The sequence below is a fragment of the Parasteatoda tepidariorum genome, chromosome 1 (assembly GCF_982258835.1).
Source record: "Parasteatoda tepidariorum strain Cologne lab strain chromosome 1, Ptep-v5.0, whole genome shotgun sequence".
Lineage (NCBI taxonomy): Eukaryota > Metazoa > Arthropoda > Arachnida > Araneae > Theridiidae > Parasteatoda > Parasteatoda tepidariorum.
In genome coordinates, this window is record NC_141755.1 from 74,584,126 (window position 1) to 74,603,745 (window position 19,620).

Consider the following 19,620-nt stretch of genomic DNA (forward strand, 5'->3'; position numbering starts at 1 on the left):
TAATTTCTAAATAAAGGGTTTACTAGTGATAAATTTGTGATGAAACGGACTAGCGCACATGTTTAATTTTCATATGATTTCTCACTACTTTCAAACCAAAAAAATATATTAAAGTTTTTAAGTTAATAAGAATAAAAAAAAAAAATTTTTTTTAAAAATTATTAAGTGAAAAAATTAAAAAGTAATAAACCCGTAAATAAGTAATTTCAATCATATATTTCATTCGGCACGTTTTGGCTTCAAATTTTTGCGTACTATGGCTTATATTTGCCAAATTAAATCTCGAACTTGGTAGAGATCGGGTACAAAAGAATTTCTATTGATCTCGCTCTCAGTTTTGAAGTCTTCGGACTGCACCTCCAAAAAGCCTTCATCTCTTACAGGAATTTAGAGATCATACTTTGTTCGGGTTTTAATTAAGAGAGCGAAAGAGAATGGAAAACGACAAGGAAAATTTGGTGATATAGTAAAAAGTTATTCAGAAGTTTTTATCTTAAAATTTAGTCTGATGTTTATACCATAAGTTCTCAACCTTTTTTGAGCGATCACCTATTTTGTAAGATAAAATCCTTTCAACGCCCCCTTAAAATTTTTTTAACAAGGTTATAACTTACTTGTTGGTTTAACACTTGTGATCATATTGTTTATTTATATAAAAATTCTGAAGATCAGTGATTTTATTTTTAAAAATTTTCTTTAGCAGTTTTTTTATTTTTTTTATAATTTTTCTTTTTATAAATGTAGTCTTTATATAAAAAATAAAAAAATATTATTCGCTGCGAACTTCTGATTATAACTATAAAATAACTTTAAAAATTTTTTTAATAAAAATCCCGAACTACCGTTACACTATGTTCATAAATAATAATAATATTCAAAAAAAAAAAAAAAAAAGAAAAGAAAAAAAAAGCCAAAACTATTAGCAAAAATTCGAAAAAATATAGTTTGAATTTCGAAAATCGAAAAAAATGCCACGTCAAACTTAATGGAATAAAATTATTTTTGAAATATTTTGGTTACCTGGGCGAACGGAAATTCAATATTTTTTAAATTTATTTAATTTTTTGTTAACGTTCATTTTGTTTAGTGTTTAAAAAAATGAATAAGATAAAAAAAATAGTAAAAACAGGAAAACCGACCATAGTGCTGACGAAAAATATCCTCAGTGGTAGTTGGATCATGGGTTAGAGTCCCCTTACCATTAGGCTGACATTAGGTGCTTTCGTGATTTTCCTCTCCATATAACGCAAACGCGAGTGAGTTCCATCAAAAAGCCCTATACGAAGTCAAATTTCTCTCAATACTTATTTTAGGAAATCCCTTGTCTTCTGGATTGGGTTCAAAATTACAAGGTTAAAGAGTTGAACTAAGGTAGTCGTAAATCCAAAATTGGATCATCTCTTTAACGATGGTTATAAAATTTGTCCTTTTGCTATCATTTGCTGAATTAATAACTGTTTCAATAATATGTAATTTATGCAAGGTTGTATAAGAATATGTTCGATACGATATAAAAATACAATTACTAATTTTAAAGTGTACTCGATATGTAAAGAAGTTTCGTCTGAGAAATTCTTGCTCATTCTATAAAAAGTTATGACCACCCCTAGAAGACTTTAATGCCCCCTGGGGGGGATCAACAGCCCCCACGTTTGGAACCCAGGAATATACAGTCTTTGGCCAAATTATTTAGACGCACTACAAGATTCTATGTAAAATCTTAATTATCAGGTGATACTATACAGCATTATAGTTTTTACGCGACTGAAACCGGTTTGCATTTGTTACGTTCGTGTATCAATTGGTTAAATTAGGCAATATATAATACTAGGAGGCTCCGCCCCCTGCTCGCTAACGCTCGCAAACCCCCGAGAATTGCTACGCAATCCTATGTGGTTCACGCCGTGAACCATGGCTCGCTGCGCTCGCTCGCCAATGAACACAATGTTCTAGCACAAAGACATAATATATTATCATCAAAGACATAGTATTTTATCATCAAAGACATAGTATTGTACTTATGTGGATGAATTCTATCAATGTTCTTATTGGCTTTTAAAAAAGTATATTAGCTATTTAGATTGTACATGGTGAAAAAATCAAAACATTAGCTAAATAAGAAACATATTAGCAAAATAAATTATCAAATATTGCTTCACTAATATTCTGCATTTTAAAGCGTGAAAATTCAATGCATAAATAAACGCGAAATATAAAAAAATTCAGTGCACTCAATACAAACACTTAAACGTTTTTTAGACCTTTAGGTAGCTCCCAGTAGAAAAATATCAATTCAACAGCGGCCTTTTAAAGCATTCTTACTTCAATTAATTAATTAATTCCTAATTGAGTTTAAATTAAATGTTGTCATGTTTTTAGTGCATGAATCTGAATTGAACAACCTGATAATGCTCACTCTGGTTATTGTTATCTGGTTTCTCACTACGTGCTCTTGCGCGCCGAATCCAATCAATTAAAAATGAAAACTGTTGCCAGCGCGAGAAAAGAAATATCATCGGTTTTATTGATACATACATACGTACGTATTAGCGTTTTATATAATATAGATAAATTCGGCGATTGGATAAATAAGACGATATATGATATAAATATAGAATATTTATTATATCAGGTATTATATTAGTATATTATAATAATTAGACCAAATTATTAGACGCACTGTAGTTTTTAAATAATTGCATGCTTTGCACGAGTTTATATGCAATACTTTTTTATTTAAACATACATGTAATGGGTTTTTATTCAGGAGATTTTTTATATACTTCCTAATTGTATTTATTTTTAGCGTATTGTATTACAAATGTTAACCATTTGATACACAAGTGTAAACCGGTTTCAGCCGTGTAAAAACAATAAAGATGTATACTATCACCTGATAATTAAGATTTTACATAGAATCTTACAGTGCGTCTAAATAGTTTTTCCAGGTACTGTACAATACGTTCACTTTCAGACGACATTAGTCTTACAAATAAATTCTTAAAAGAAACACTACAAACTTCGGAAGTCTTATAAGAAGAGTCGGCGTCCTTCAAAAGGGCGAATCATGTCTTGAATGATAATATTGTAAATTTCTTTATTATTATGTAATAAAATGCTTTAAGTCGAAAGGGAGAAACGCGATAAAGTGATCTACAACTTCTATTAACAGTGTCATGGATGATGAATCACAGGAAAATATGAGGGAAAAGTAGCCAATTCTAGAACTTCAAAACTTAGTCACTTGTGACGATTAACGATTTATGCCTCGAGTTCTACCTAACTATTTATTTGTATATCAAACTGTATGTATTTATCGATAAAGGTAACTCCTTTTATTTGCACTAGGCAAATGGTTGAGCGCAGTATCGCTATAAATAGTTTTTTTCTTTCTTTTCCCGACACTAACGTTTATTTATGGTTGTTTTTTCTGAGTCTAACTATAGAAAAACCTACTTTTTTTTATAGTTTCTATAAGAAAAATGTAGCGATAGATTTTATCCATAAAGTGCTTTAAGGGTGACGTAGCACCCACCTAAACTTTTGCGAAAATAAGAATTTGTCATCACCCAAAAAATGCCGGTACCACTACCTTGATTTTTCTCAAAAATAAAATTTTTTTTACTAAAGATTTTACCCGAAAAGTGCCTTTTAAAAGATAGCACCATCCTATACGTTCTCAAAAGTGCAATTTTGTCTCAAACGATTTTACTCAAAAAGTGACTTAAGGCAGTGTTCCCCAACCTTTTTATCACAGCGGACCTGTCAACGTTTGATAATTTTACCGCGGCCCACTGGGGTGGGGGACGTTGATTGTTTATATTTTAGATTATTTCGATTTATTGATTTTAATTTAATTGTATTTGAACATGCCTTCAAATTAAAATACAGTTACACCAAAAAATAAACATAAAGTGATTTAACATTTTAACTTACTAGAACGTTAAATCGATCGAGAGGGAAGACGAAGTTCTTCATTAGTTCCAATGTAAATTTCTCCCCACGCTTTCGTGTTTTATTTGATTTTACAGTTATGACGATTGATTTTTCTTATTCAAACTAATTGAAAAAGAAAATAGTTGCGGTGTTTTTTTTTAATTTTTTAATTAAAAAAAAATTTATGTCACTACCTTAAGGGGGCCCCTTTTTTTAAAATAAATAAAATTTTACAATATTTTTAATTTACAATATTTTTAAACATAAATATTTTTATTTTGGGGTATAAACCTGTGAATTTAAATTCAAGTTCAATGAAATGGGCGGGCCGGTACCGACCCGCGGACCGAGGGTTGGGGAACACTGACTTAAGGGATACGTCACCCTTAACACTACACCATTTTGAGCTTTTTCCGAAATCGTATTTTACCCCATTAAATTTTACTTAAATTAAGTTTTAAAGAAGAATGCCATCCTTAAATTTCTGCAAAATTTTGTCACAATAGATCTTATCCAACAAAATGATAGAAAGAGAAAATACTACGGAATATTTTCAAATACTATCACCTATTTTCAAATTTCAATTAATTTGAGAAATTATCATAATTCACATATGCTTATTATTTTAATGCTGCTGATATTAAGTTATGAAATACGACATGTAAATATACGTTCTATGATAAAACAACTTTTTTCTAATTTAGTCATATTTTTGACTTTCAAAATAGGGGAGTGATTAGTCGTCACGTGGGAAGTATATATAACCTGAGTGGTTTAGTCAGAAGATAATGATCCAAAGTTTATAATTAATGTTAATTTTACTTTTAATGTATTTATTTCTTAAATTATTAAAGCAAATAAAAAAAAATTGCGCACTATAATGGAAATTGTTTATTTATTAAGTTGATACTTATTGATTATTAGTTAAAAAGATATTCAGATTAGTACCTACAAGAAAGTATGAAAGCTTGTAGTAAAAAATAATTAAATTTTAAAAATGTTCTAGACATTCTCCGTAATTACGCTACACGAATAAATTCGAAGAATGCGGAAATGTAACAAAATTAATTTCTGCTCGTAAAATAAAAACGAATATCAGTTTGTTAATCTAACTGATTAACTAATCGGATAATCTTATAGATAGAGTAAGAATTGTTTTAACAATGAAGGAAACAGAGAATGATTTTAACACACCTACGACACATTTCCTTTATTCAATTCAATGATAATGTTTAAAGTCACTTTCTGCAACACCAGTAAAATTTACCTAATGACTTGTGCAACACGCCTCAATTCACATGTTCGGTTAATTTTTTTACACGCTTTATAAAACTATCGAAGAAAATCATTCAAAACCAGAAAGAGGGGTTTTGACAATGCAATTTACTTCATCATAATTCACTACATAATTACTTCATAACAATACTTTTATTTCGATATCAGGTCACAATTTACTTCCAAAAAAGTTTTAGAAAAATATTTTATTTAAAAATGTTGTATTTTGAGGAAAATAAAAATCTTTTAATCTTATAAAAAAGAAAACGATTTTGAAAATGAATACATAAATCGTTTGCACGAAATTTCGTTTTATGTTTTTAATATTTATATCTTTCTGAATTGAGAATATGCTGTATTTTTAAGTAATTTTATATGAATAAGTTTGAAATTTGTGTAACAAATGGAAATTTGTAATCATACATGCTTAAAAAAAAGTTATGGAAAAATTCAACATTGCATATTTTATAAATAAATTCTATACTACGCATTATAAAGACAAGTTAAAAAAAAAGAAGTCAAGTTTCTCAAAACTTTACAGCTGTGCTTCGCAACATTTTATTTACGTGTTTTTTCTCATTTCGTCAGTATAGAATAAACAGGGTGTTTATAAATTCCCGGACCCATTTTGATGTTTAATAACTCATAAAATAATGAAGATATAAACAAACTTATGGCATTTATTGCTGGAATAACTCATATATTTTCCTTTTCCAGTCTAAATTTCTGTACTTTTCTAAATATCGTCTGCTTATCACTTGCATTTTTCTCTCTTTTGTTTTTGGCAACTATTGCAATGTTATGTTTACTTTTGATGTGTTTGTTCTGTGTAGTATTTTTCTATTTGATGTTTTATTCGAGCGGATATTAAAGAGAATGCACAAGAGAAAGCACAGATTTTATGGTGGTTCATAGAAACGAAATCGATAAGCACAGAGAAATTGCAGAAGAATTTACTAAAAAGATCCTCCATCCAAAAGCAGCATCTTGTGGTGGAAAAAGAATTTTCTAGAAACTGGAAGTATCGTAGATAAGGACAATGTTTGCAGGAGGATCGTGTCGAAAATTGATAACCTAAAAGCCAGAATTACAACCGCAATAGCCTCTGTGGATGCCGACATGCTTGCCGCTACCTGGCGTGAAATTGACTATCGACTTGATATTCTCCGTGCGACGAAGGGGGCACACGTGGAAGTTCATTGACAAGGGTCATGAAACTTTTTGAGTCTATCTAACCATTTATGTTATTAATTTTAATCCATCTTTATTATTTTATGAGTTATTAAACATCAAAATGGGTCCGAGACTTCATAAACACCCTGTATAATCATTGTGGTCTGTCCAGATTTTTTTTTTTTGTTGTTGCAAGGTTTGAGAGTTTGTGAAAAATATACTTGCAATTTTTTGAATGTAAAATAGAGTTTATTTTGCTAAGATTCTGCATTGTGAATATGTGAAAATAAGTACCTGTTTTTGTGAGAAAAAAACTCATATCAAATCATTCCCTTCAAAGAGTTGCAGTTTTTAAATTACGAATAAAAGACGTCATCGACTCCTTTTTTCAAAGATAAAATTTGGTGAAGGGTTCCTCCTTGAAATTAAAAACACTCTGAAGAGTACGCATTTAAAATAAAACATTTTGTGATGGGTCTGTTTTCACGTTAAAAAAATTGTGAATTTAAAATATTTTGTAAAAAGTTCGTTAACGCATCCAAATTTTCTCAAAAATAACTCCAAATAAGTTACAATTTTATTCATACTATATTAAGGAATTTACATAAACCAGCGAAATGTTATTTAACGTGAAAGAAAAAAAAAGTTAATATCCCGTCGATTCAATTCATCTGATTATCCAAGTAGGCATGATCGTCGATTTTGCCGTCAAAACAAGGGCGTCACCTCTTAATTTGACACCAAGGGGCGCAGAGTATAGGGGAAAAGAGCGTTTCATTACGGCATCGATCCTCGTATGGGAACAACCACTACTTCTTTATGAATGTAACTGCCCGACAATCGATCGTCGTCGTATACCTGCCGGTTACGACGTCGATTCACAACTTCACTCCATCCTTTCCAAGAATGAAATCGCTTCTTTTGCGAAATGCTTTTTTTTCTTCCTCTCAAAATATTTCTGATTAATTATTTTTGATGAGTTTGTTCTTTCTTGTATCGATTAAGAGTGTTATTTTTAGTACTTTGTATAGTTTTTCTTAGTTCCTAAAATGTGTGATTTACGAAGTGAATATTTATCGTTTCTTCTACTGTTAAATTACAAGCATAATTTTTTATATTTTATTTAAGAGAGAGAAGAGCTAAATTATAATCTACATTTACAAATTTCTTAAAGAACATTTCATAAAAATAAACTTTTCAGTACTTCTTATAGTTTTTCTTAGTTCCTTAAAATAAGTGTGTGATTTACGAAGTGAATATTTATCGTTTCTTCTACTGTTAAATTACAAGCATAATTTTTTATATTTTATTTAAGAGAGAGAAAAGCTAAATTATAATCTACATTTACAAATTTCTTAAAGAATATTTCATAAAAATTAACTTTTCAGTACTTCTTATAGTTTTTCTTAGTTCCTTAAAATAAGTGTGTGATTTACGAAGCGAATATTTATTGTTTCTTCTACTGTTAAATTAGAAGCATATTTTTTTTTTTTTAAAGAGAGAGAAAAGCTAAAATATAATCTACATTTACAAATTTCTTAAAGAACATTTCATAAAAATTAACTTTTTAGTACTTCTTATAGTTTTTCTTAGTTCCTTAAAATAAGTGTGTGATTTACGAAGCGAATATTTATCGTTTCTACTACAAGCATATTTCTTTTTTTTAAAGAGAGAGAAAAGTTAAATTATAATCTACATTTACAAATTTCTAAAGAACATTTCATAAAAATTAACTTTCAATTTTTGCGCAAGTTATAAACTAGTCGCTCTAAATCAATTTATAACTTTTGTTCAACTAAAAATATGCCATTTAATAAAAAGTAAAATATTTTTAACAACTTAACCACTTTTTAAATGTCTAAAAAAGGAAGTTCTTATATCACCACTCTTAATTTATATTTTTAGACTCTGTCAGCAATGAAATAAAACGTATACACACTAAGGGTCGCAATTTAGTACTGCAGCGAAGAAAGCTAAAAAACGTAACTAATTCAGACTAATCACAATTAAGTAAGTTTTAAAAGTTTCAAAACAAATTTGATTTGAAAATGTTTTTAATAATTGTCCTTCACCTCCTTGATTTTCTCAGGCAAATGTTTTTATGTTTCTAACCTCTTCTTTTTTGTGTATGATTCGTCAAGTTTCGACAACGTTTTTGATTTTTCCTTCGCTTAAGTAGTGATTTTGATACGTTATATATTTTTTATTTTATTTTTGGCAAGCATTCTAGAATTATACATTAAAGACGGTGAATGTGGAACAAACTATAAATTAGAAAGATTAATTTAGGATGATGTAAAGCTATTCTTTTTATTTAAGTTTTATAGTGAGGAAAATTTTGGGGATAAAAATTCATGAGAAAAATTATGTAACATATCTTTCAGTACAGTTTTTTCTTAATATTCATCTATTTTTTATTTATTTATTACTTTTTTTAAAAACTCGTTAAGAACTAACTAAATAAATGGATAAAATTGACATAATTAAAAAGTAAAAAAATTCAACAGTAATTTTAATACAGAATTTAATAGTAGAAGAATCAGAATTGTACTGCGCCTAACTGAAATGATATTTCGTTACGTACTCAAAATAATGAAACGGAGTTATAAACCAAACCTGACAGAAAAAACTTTAAAACAGTGAATTGGGGTATCTCTGGGGCAGTGATAACTAAGTTTAACTGAAAAACCAACTTGAAAGTATAAGAAATTGTGATATTCTACGTTTCATGAAAAAGTCATTAATAGATAAAAGATTTTATTATTAAAATTAAAATAAAACAATTAAACGCATATTTTTGTAAAAACAATGATAAGATAACAAAAGTTAAGTGTTCCGAAATTGTCATAAATCTAGAATGTACCTGAAAATTAATTACTTAATTTGCAAAAGAGCTCAGCTCTTTAAAAGTTTTTTTCCCCAGTTAATTTCGTATTAGACGAAACTTAACGGAGTTATAATAGAGGAGCTTTATTAGGGGTGCTGCTGTTTTTTTTCTTCTTTTTTCTTCTTAAATTTTGTTTTGTTAGAAAGTATACCCTTGCTCGATATCGACTTTAAATTTAGTAATTTTTGTGTGCCAATTTAATTTTATGGAGATTTTAAAATGGGACTTACTAGTAAACAAACACTAAATTTAAATTTTCTAAAGAAGATTTTTTTTTTTTTTTTTTAAACAAAACTTGAAAAATTGTTTTCAATCTTGTATGGCTATACGATTCCTTTATTTTTTAAAAAAAAGTTTTAAAGTTAGGAAATTACTGCCTAAATGAGTTTTTTTTAAACAAATCTTTATTTCCTAAAAAATCCTCACTTCAAGATATTTTTTAATGTAATAGGACGCTTACATTAAAAGTTATTATTTATTTTACAATGCTTGTTTATGATCTGGGCAAAATAAAAAAAAAAATTTTTCTTACTTCAATTTATGTAGAAAAATTGATAGCAAAATGCCCAGATACTTTTACTATAGGTAAACATTTATAAAAATAATGAAAATGTTAAAAGTAAGTTTCAATTTTAGAATAAATTAGTGAAATGAAATTCTTAAAAATACATATAAACAAACTCTAAAAAATTGATAACTTGCGTCTCTAGGATGGTCACAGTGTGTCTCCAGCTTTCAATCATAATTTAATTGAAAAAAAAAACTATAAAATTTGTAAAAGAAATTTTGCAACTTTTCGTAAAACTAATTTCAATAAATATTAAAAGAACACAGAAATCAAACATTAAAATTTGAAATTGTAAAAGTATTAAGAAAGGCGTTAAAAGATTCAAGTCTTCAAACATTTCTACTTTTTTTTTTTAAAAAAGAGAATTAAAAAATATATATATACGCTAAAAACAAATATAGTTGAAAAGTTTCTTTAAAAATTAGTGATGAAAGTATAATTGATGCACAATTAAAAATGATTAAATTTTTTTAAAGAAAGCTGAGAATCTGCTTTATAATTAAATTTAATTAAAAAAGACAAAACGTGGCAATAATTAAATGTTTTTTCTCAAGTTAAAAATATTCAAAATTAAAAGACAAAGTACAATAAGATAAATCAGTATTCTTTTTTAGTACACTACAAAATAATTAAATTAAAATCAATTGAATTCATTTCTCCCCCTCGTGTAACGAACATTTAAGAGTAAATTTCAACTCGAAAACAAGCACATTGAAAACCTTTAACCTCTACGACACGGGCGAGCCATAAATGCATGCATACAGAATCAGGATGAAAAAAAAAAAAAAAAAAAAAAAATTAAAAAAATAAAAATAAAAATAATAATAAATAAAAAAAATAATAAATAAAAATAAAATAAAAAGCTGTAGCTTAAATGTGAACATGGGTAATTTGGCATACTCATATTTTGCTTTCACTTTAATCAGTGCCCGTCTAATCATTCATCTTATCAATGTTAATTCAAAGTGAAACTATAAAATTTTTATTTTGAAAAGTAGTGGAGGAATAATAAGATAAATAGTAAAAATAAGTCAAACTATTATAATATTATCGTTTGATTATTGTAATAATAAAATAAAAAGTAAGATTAAATCAAACTATTATAATATTATCGTTTGATTTATTATTATTGCAATAATAAAATAAATAGTAAGAATAAATCAAACTATTATAATATTATCGTTTGATTTATTATTATTGTAATGATAAATGAAACTATTATTAACCTGCCCACATAATAACTGCTAAAGAAATCGTTTTTCTACCAGTTTTATTGTTTTTACCCCGACTAATAACGCTTTATACTGGCACGTATACGTGACAGTCGGCGCTAAAGGGTTAAAGTAATTCCAGAAACTGAACTTAAGTGGTCTGATTAAATAAAACAGTTAATGGTACAAATTCTTTTGAATGAAAATATCTATTTTTGACTTAACTTATTTCCTTTTATAGCTTATCTATAAATTTACAAAATTCGATAACATGTAATTTAATCAAATATGATATTAATAATTAAAGAAGATAGTTAGAAACGTACAATTTTGAATTTAACTTTTATTTATATTTTGAAGAAGAGTGTTTTTTTACAAACAACAAAACAAAAATGTGAAAGATTGTTGATAAGTTATGTTGCTCTCCTGATAAGCTAAGAATGAAAAAATAAATAAATAAAATAAAATGTGTAGACTTATAGTGAAATAGGTTGGCAACAAGGCAATCGTCGTTTTACTACGGCACGTATCAGAAAGTTGCAGATCCGATTAATCTATCCAAGGTTAGGGAAGTACCTAATTTCGTCACTGATATCGCGGTTTCGAAGTAGATAAGTGATAACAAGACTGGATATATTTTTTTAATTCACTTTCTTTTTTTGAATTATCTTCGTCTATTTTTAACAGCTGACAATCATTTTAGGTTCTATTCAACACATTCCATTTTCAACAAAAATATGCAATTGGTGCTTATGCGTAACAATTTCATCTGTGAATAACAATAATTTTACAAAAAGTGTTTGAACATTGAAAACGGGGCAAATATTTGTAAATTAGAGAGAAAAAAAAATTATCAAGTTAAGTAATTAAAAACGTATGTCTGCACACTTTTTAAATAATTTTTTTCTTAAATTTAGTTTTTTTTATTTGATTATTAATTATTACTGCTTATACCTATAGAACAAATACTAGCATAAAATTGTGAGCATTTTTTTTAATTACGAGTCAACCATCGAATTATATTTAAGATAAACTTTAATAGTTTTGCTAAGTCTAGATGTTATCTTCACTTATTATTAGTCTGCATGTACTAGTACTACTGTTTACTAGATGTCACTACTCTAGTTGATGACTGATTGTTAGATGTTACTAATCTTTACCTATAATACAAACACTAGCATAAAATTGTGAGCATTTTTTTGAATTGCGAGTCAACCATCAAATTATATTTAATTTAAGATAAGATTTTAATAGTTTTGCTATTACCTATAATACAAATACTAGCATAAAATTGTGAGCATTTTTTTGAATTACGAGTCAACCATCAAATTATATTTAATTTAAGATAAGCTTTTAATAGTTTTGCTATTGCCTATAATACAAACACTAGCATAAAATTGTGAGCATTTTTTTGAATTACGAGTCAACCATCAAATTCTATTTAATTTAAGATAAGCTTTTAATAGTTTTGCTATTACCTATAACACAAATACTAGCATAAAATTGTTAGCAATTTTTTGAATTTCGAGTCAACCATCGAATTATATTTAATTTAAGATAAACTTTTAATAATCTAGATGTTACCATCAGTTATTACTAGTCTGCATTAATTGATGTACTGCTACTACTATATACTAGATCTTACTACTCTAGTGGATAACTTATTACTAGATGTTACTAGTCTTTACCAATAAGACCTTACTATACGTATTATACAAATACTAGCAAAAAATTGAAAGTAATTTTTGAATTACGACTCAACCATCAAAATATATTTAACTTAAGATATACTTTTGATAGTTTTGCTAAGTCTAGATATAACCTTCATTTATTACTAGTCTGTATTAGTTTATGTACTACTACTACTATATAATAGATGTTACTACTCTAGTTAAATAACTTATTACTAGATGTTACTAGTCTGCACTTTAGTGTCTTCAAAAACCTAATGGGTCTTATGAAACCCTATGCACGGACTTAGGCCATTCATACACTTTGCCTTATAATTACCGGATCTGTTAATGTGATATTTATTTAATCTAATGTTTTATTGCTTTATTTAAATTCTAATGTCTTATTGCTTTATTTAAGTTTGATAAGCATTCATATTTTCTATAAAAATTATCACAAAACGAGTTTTCAGTTTTTGTGCAATTTACAACCGTGTATTAACATGTCGTTCTTTATTCAACAACAAATTAGCTGCCGATGAAAATTAGAAAACGATTTTGATATTACGTCATTTATAGAACCGATTTCTCAAAAAATAGTGTCCTTTCCTCTTCTGATAAAATATTATCTCGTAAAGAAATTAGGCATATCATCAGATTTTTTAGGTTGCAAAATATTTGACAGCAATAGATTGGAATCAGTGCAAAAACTAAACTAGATCAGTAGCTTAACTTTTAAACGGTTAAAATCAAATTTAGTTTGAGCTGTTCAAAACTGCAAAACTAATTTTAGCAGAAATGTGCCTCAATCAGAATGAAAAAAAAAATACTGGCATGCCAATTAGCCTGCATATTTTGAGAAATTAATGCACAATTACACAAAAAGATACTGAAAGCACAATAAAAAAAATACTGATTTTAGTAAAAATACTGAAAAATAAGACGTTTGTTTTAGGTTTTAGAATATTTTTTTTTAGAAAGTATGATGGCAGAGCAGTAGTGGCGCTAACAATGCGAGAGGAAAAAAAAAAACATAATTAAAGAGTAATACAATGACGTTTTTCTACTTGAAAAACGGAGTGAAAAAATTAAGTAAGATTGTGATAGGTAATCGAATACATTTAATAGCCTGGGTGCCTATAGAAACCTTTTTACTTATTGGGTGTGCCTAATGGAGAGAAAAATCTTTAGCTATTTATTTGCCTTAAAGAATTAAAGTACAATTATATTATGAAAGTTGTTATATTTTGAAATTAAATGGAAACATACTAAAAAACAGCTGATTTATTCAATATACATTTGAAAATGTGATCAGGTTCATATAAAAACTATACAATTTCCACAATACTATATTTTACTATTTATTTATTTCTCATTTGCAAAAAATATGGATTTTTGATTCCCCGTGGTTTGTTTCTCTTTTTCGAATGATAAAGAATTCCTTTTTTTTTTTAAAAAAGACTACCTACTTTAACATCAGAGGATAACAATTTAATCAGTTGAAAAGATGTTCTAAATTGTGGATAAAGAGATCTTTATCTTTTAAAGTGTGCAAAAATAGGGAACGCTTATTGAAGTCACATGAATTAAGTATTAAACAATTACCTTGAAACATATATAAGTTTGGCACGTGTCAAGAAAATTAAAATAATTCCAACTTATATATTCGCCACGCAGGGGTGATTATGAGCCCAACTCAAAAATCCTCAAAATTTCTTGAGTAAAATCATTAATGACGCATTTCAAAAAATTAATCTCTTTATAAATTTAAATCATTGATATTTTCAAAACATGAAATTCTAAATAAACTATATGCAGCATAACTTAAATGAATAATTATGTATAAATTTACTTTTATCTCTTATCATATTTATCACTACCAGAAAAAAATATTTACAAATGAAAGAGATGCCAAGTATAAATTCCAGTTCAAATATTTTTAAATAAAATATACAAGAATTTTATGTGTGATCGATGATTTCTAGAAACTTCTGAGCGTTGGATTTCCGGAAACGTCCGGATCGCGGTTAGCAAAAAATTCGGAAATCCGGATTTTTTTCCGGAGCACAATCATCTATAGCCATGTTACTACAGTTATTAAATATCACGCTTTGCAAAGAAAGCCAGCTTTCCCAAAAAATATCTAAGTAATTTATTATAAAGTCATTAAGAAAATTATAATTTTAAATCAAAATCGTAATTAAAATAAGTGCAATAGACAATTATTTTATAACACTTTTTAAAAGAAAAAAAAATAGTAAGTCAAGTCATGTTGCATTGAAAGGAAATAGCAACACATGAAGTTTTGTTTTGTTTCTGTACTAATAAACTTACGAAAAAAAAAAAAAAAAATTCATTAAAGAAATACAAAATATATTTCAAACATTTGTAAAACACAGACTTATGTAAGAAAATAATGAAGAAAAGAAAAAAAAATTAAGCATTGAATGGAAAAGCAGCTAATAAATAAAACTTCATTATGTGTTGCTAATGGATAATATATGTGTAATAATAAATGGTTAATTTACAACTCTGCGAATTTTCTACGCATTTTCGTAAGATTTCTTCTAGTGGTAGCTAAGTTTATGTTTTAATGCATGATTCCTTGTTTTGCAAATTTGATTTAAAGTTATCCACTTTGTTCCAGTTATCTCGTGATGAGGCTTTTAAAATGTTGGCAAAATTACCGAAAATTCTGAAAGTTAAAGTTTTTAGTGGTCTTCCACTATATAAAACATTTTGCAAAAAGTGTAGTAGTTGGCAGCACTAAATTTAGTTGGCCCATAGCAAGGATGCCATAGATTAAATATTTAAGTACTTTATTAATCTTTTCATCATGATTTTTTTCAAAACACTTTCAGCATACAAACATGATATAGTACATTTTAACCTACCAACAATTTGTTTTAATTTTTAAACAAGAAAAGGAGTAACGGATTATTTCTAAAAAAACCTAAATTATGGATATACACGTTTAGTTTAATTTGCTATTGATTAAAAAAATTTAACAAAAAAAGTTTGAGTACAAATAAATAATAATAAAATTAGCTATTTTTAAGAAAAATATTCAGATGATAGATCTAGTCATAAATCTAGTCATTAGCCAATTCACGAGAATCGTTCAGAGAGCTTGTTTTACAATTTGTCAATAAAAAAGAAGGAAAAAAAAACACGGAAAATAACACACATAATACTAATATATAGATTAAATATTAAATTATATAGTAGAATGTAACGATATGGGACAGAACATTTCACAGACGATTAATTCATATAAACTAATTGATACGAATCGATTGTAGAGCTAAATCGTTTGCAGTTTGTAAATTGCAGCTAATTTTTAATTTTGAAATCACGATTTGTAAACTAAATAAATGAATAAAAAACCGATCTTAATGCTTAGAATAATTTTAATTATGATTAATCTACATGTTCAGTTGCATATACAGTATAACACAGGAATTAAATACATTGTAAGGAATAAAATATGCCTAAGATGACGCAATCTTAGGAAAATAATCACGCGTCAAGTAGAATAAATCACATCAACAAAATCATATGAATTTCTCATTAAAAGATGAGCTCGGTAAGTCAAGTACATCGTTTTAATTATGATCATAGAGGAACGTGCGTTTATTCACCTCGAAACAATTGCATAAGTAAGCGAAGTGCATTTATTACATGATAAACACAGAGTTTTAGAACATAAAACATAGCACTGGCTACTGTTTTATCAAAAATAATTTTTAATTGTTTACAGTATACGTACCCTTACGTGAGCATGACACAAAACTTGCAAGAATTGGAATCCAAAAGAAGTTATTTATCCAGAATGCAAATTCTCTAAAGCAGTTGGTAAAATGAAAATGTTTTGGATGCCAGCTGACTGTTTGACCGTCGAATTGACGCGTGCCAAAGAAGTGTACTTAAACTTCGTGCATTCTTTTGTGGGCGTGAGAGTACACTCACACGCGCACATCGGAAAATTTTAATAAAGCGAGTTTTTGTTCTGCTGCAAAAAGAAAACAAAAACTCTCCCCAGACTTTTCAGCTGTTCTTGTTGCGGCAGGCTGCTGCAGCGCTTCACAAATTGAGCTACCCCCCACTCTCCCTTCCTCACATTACCCACATCCAGAAGACAACGGGTTGTAATAATTCGTATTCTTTTCGCCAAAATGGCGATCGCCAATGCTTCATTGAGTATTTTCCTGTTGCTATGAGGGAGCTTATGTTTTTAGTATCGATAAATGTCTTTTAAAAGTTAAGTTTTTAAAAAACTATTTTCTAGAAGTTCATGAACTTAAAGGAATAATGTTTGAATTTTTTGCATAAGGAAATTTTTTTTTATTTCAACTCTGTCGGAATAAGGGACAGGGAATGATGTACGGAAAGGAATTCGGGGCTCATGACCTGGGCTCCAAACTCAGACGCCGAATTTTAGCTAATTATTTATTTAAAAAATTTTATTGAATTTTTTAGGGACTTCAACTGAATTTTTTTTGAAGAAGTATAAACAAGTAATTCGAAAACTTTTTTTCTTTTCAAATGCATTTTGCAAAAAAAAAAAAAAAAAAAAAAAAAAAAAAAAAAAAAAATGCATTGTATCTTACTTGCACCTTTAATTGATACAACAATTTGAGTATCTATAAACTAAACACTGTAGTTTTATTTTATTGCTATCAGTATCATAAAAATACTAAATATAAATAAAGATTCACAAAGAGTCCAGCCAAAATTTTTATTTTCAGAAATTATAAAATTATTTATTATTAAAATTACAAATATATAGCATTGTGTCACTCGCAGAAAACAATGCAAATTTATTATTCTTAGCTATTATTATATTATTAAAAATATTATTTATAAAAGTTATAAATATGTTCACAGAATTTTTAAGTGAGAAAAGCATAACTCTTTTTTATTATTCTTAGCTATTATTACGTTATTAGTAGTAGTGGTTAATAAAGTTAAAAATATAATTATTTTTTAGAATGGTCCAAAAGAATGATAAATCATAAACGTGCCAAACCTATCAGAGTAATTATTTAATATTGTTGGCTGTTATTATATTATTAAAAATAATAATTAAAAAACAAGAAAGTTAATTAATTTTGAAAATATAAATTAGTAGAAAACTGTCAGAATTTAAGTCAGTTTAAATAATTTTTATTAGTCGACATTATTACATTATTAATAGCTTCATTACTGACTCATTATGGGGTACTTTATATTCATACAGCGATTCTTTAAATGTCACTATCCTAAACATTCCAGTTACATTTCAGTGTGATTATTATAAAAACAGTAAAAATAAATGAATAAATGTTCTCAAAAAGTTTAATTATAATTTTTATTTTTAGCCATTATCAAACTAGTAAAATTAGATACATTATTGCTATGAATGTAACTAATTTTTAACTTAGAAGAATAACGTAGTTTTAACGTAGAAGAACTTTCTCATCATTAACAATATTCATTATAAAAATTATAACTTTTCATGCATAATTTTTCGAAGTAGAACGAAATATAAAAAGTGGCAGATAAAGAAAAGAGTATAGTTTTTATTATTATAAACTATTAATAGTAACCATTAATAAAGTTGAAAATATAGCAAAATTGTATCAGTGTCAGACTTATCAGTATAATTGTTTTAATATTATGAGATATTTTTACATTGAAAAAAGTAGTTATTATAAAATATATAATATGTAAACGTAAATATTTACATATTTTTACATATACGTATTTTAAATATTCACATACATGTACATATACACATTTTAAATTTTTACATACATGTACATAAATATTTACATAACTACATGCATTTACATAGATATGTAAATATTTATGTACATGTATGTAAATATTTAAAATGTGTATATGTACATGTATGTGAATATTTAAAATACGTATATGTAAAAATATGTAAATATTTACGTTTACATATTTTGTAATATGTAAATGCAAATATTTTTTAGACATCGAAATCAATGTAAAATATGCCAGACGTCGTAAAATTAAAACGTCTTATGACCAAAAAAAGAAAAGAAAATTGCCTAGTAAATATTTACGAACTAGGAAACTAGTAAAAATGAGACATTAAATTCATTCGCATATTTGTTTTATAAATTTTGTAACTGAGCTAAATAAACTTGGTTTTAAAATTTATAAATTAAACGATTACTTACAGAGAATTTATTTATTAATTTTTCAATAGTTCGGTTAAGCATAGGTTCAAAAACATTCAAATGCGATTCCTTAAATTTACGATAGGTAATAATTCAAATAATTTTCATGATATTCATCATAGTTATATTTTTGTTGGCATGATAATAAATATTTGTCTAAATATTTTCCAGAAGATCAAAATATTTTTTTCACCTTTTAATATACAAGGCCTAACTTTTAAGTAATCGGAGTTGGAGTCGAGCAAATTTTTTTTGATTTCCACTCCTTGATTCCGATTCCATAAGTAAAAACCATTGTAAAAGTTTCATGCGTATCAGTATAGTTTGTGACTAATTACGATCTATTTTATAACAGTCACGATAAAAATCATGAATACAATTAGTTTTTAGACGTAGAAATCAGTATAAAAAGTGATTGACGTAGAAAATGATATTTTATTATTTTATTCTTATTAACTAATACTGTTGCCCGCTGCTTTGGCCGCTAGGAAGTACTTTGTGATTTGTACACAATCCTCGATCCATAACTTGTGTATCATATAACATATTTGCTATTGATCAAAAAAGGAAAGCTCCGTCACCAATAATTGATATGACAGTATGCAGCATCTGTTTAGGTTTAAAATTTCGTCAGCCATTTTAGAAAATATAAAAAACAAATCTAAATAATTATTTCTTAAATTAAGTTTTTATTTCCATAAAATTACAA

General features: G+C 27.1%; 1 protein-coding gene across 1 annotated transcript in view; it reads right to left on the reverse strand.

Moving 5' to 3' along the window:
* Positions 1–16,853, reverse strand: part of Atx-1 (Ataxin 1) — a 41,816-nt gene extending 24,963 nt beyond the window's left edge. The window contains exon 1 of the mRNA XM_016056560.4: positions 16,490–16,853. The gene's annotated coding sequence lies outside the window, so the exon portion shown is untranslated. The remainder of the gene's footprint in view (positions 1–16,489) is intronic.
* Positions 16,854–19,620: the final 2,767 nt, after the last annotated feature.